This window comes from Suricata suricatta, chromosome 4, assembly GCF_006229205.1.
Source record: "Suricata suricatta isolate VVHF042 chromosome 4, meerkat_22Aug2017_6uvM2_HiC, whole genome shotgun sequence".
NCBI classification, from domain to species: domain Eukaryota; kingdom Metazoa; phylum Chordata; class Mammalia; order Carnivora; family Herpestidae; genus Suricata; species Suricata suricatta.
In genome coordinates this window covers 149,088,435-149,090,066 of record NC_043703.1, presented here as the reverse complement: position 1 = coordinate 149,090,066, position 1,632 = coordinate 149,088,435, and positions in this window count along the sequence as shown.

The following is a 1,632-nucleotide window of genomic DNA, read 5'->3' as shown; positions in this document are numbered from 1 at the left end:
CTCAAAGTCAGGGACCATACTTTATTCATCTCTGTAAGTCTAGTGCCTAGATTAAATCCTAGGGTGGAGTGGGTCCTCAAGAAATGCTTGAGAAATAAATGAATGAATGAATGCATAGTTTCCATCTCTTTGGTCATAGGGAAAATGGAAGCCACATCTACCCCTTGAGGTGCTCACAGTCTAGATGTGGGTCAAAAGAATAAACACAGAAGACAGTGAATTACTAAGCATATTCGTGTAATATGCATTGTAAGTATTTAGAGAGAATAGTTAGGATAGGCCATAGAGAAACCACGCAAGGTGCACAGAGTGATGGGATTTGAGTTAGGTTCGGAAATTGGAAATGTTGGCTCTGAAGTCCAAAAAGGCAGTGGGGATATGCATCACCCCAACCTACCAGTCATTCCTCCAGAGGGTGCTGTTTTCTCTAGTGTGTAAAATGTAGGGCCTCACATTAGGTTTGGTCTAATGTGAAATGAGAGTTTGTGATTTTCTTTTAAATGGTATATAGTACCCCAGGAGAAGGTTAATGAAAGAATGAAAATAAGCACGAGTTCTATTAAGGAAAGCTATCCCTCATCTGCTAAATGAAGAGACCCTTTGGGCCCCTATAAATGTTCTCAGAACAGTACCTGACTCTGGTCCTCTCCTCAAATTTCCTGTTCTTTTCCCTTTTCACCTTATTGGGTTGAGATTTTCAGAGTGCTTATAGTTAAACACTCACAAGACATAACCAAGTACATGTGGAGACCTTGAAGATGGCATTAGATAAGGACAAGAAATGGAAAATGTGGTAGGTAGTACATAATTTTAAGGGAGGCCAGCATTAGTTCCTCCATAGCTATCCCTGCTACTTTCTCTTCCCATATGAGGTGCTACTCAAACTAATTGTAAATATGCTCTCTGGAATGACTACTCAGATCCAAGACTACTGTATTCATATTCTGTGTTTTGGTCAATGACCTATGGCTGGACTGTCCTCTTTGACCAACCCATCAAAAGTGCCTTCTCTGTTCTTACTTACATGTGTACACCTGGACAATGAAACAAGGACTAGATTAAGGAAGTCAGAGCAAGTTTAGAAAACAAGGCTATAAACCTAAACTAAGACATATAGCATCTGCTTCATCATTTTATGTAGTTTCCATGGGGCTTGTCATCTATAGGATGGTATCATCATCTTCCATAGATATGGTTGCCCTTTCACTGAAGGTTGGAAGGAGGGTGAGGGCATGGGAGTTGGGAAAGAAAAGAAGGAGCAGAGGAGTGGCCTTGATAAATTAAGTGGACTGATGGTCCTGATAGTCTTATGACCCCACTAAAACCTGTGAAATGTTTATGAACACATGAAATAGCCCAGGAAAGAAAAAGCTATAGAGATGTGCTTCCTTCCTCAGGAAAGTTGTGGGTAGAGTGGTTTCTTCTCTTTTTAGAAGGATATGACCTGGCAATTCATAATAAAGAGCTTCTACCTAGAAGTCAGGAACTTTGGGTCCCGTGTCAACTCACTTGGTGTTATGCTAAGTGGGCTCTGCCCTTATCTGAGTCTTTATTTTTCTCATATGTATAATGAGAAATAAATAAAATGGCCCCTGAAGGCCCTTGCAGCTATGATGATCTGTGAATCTGTGG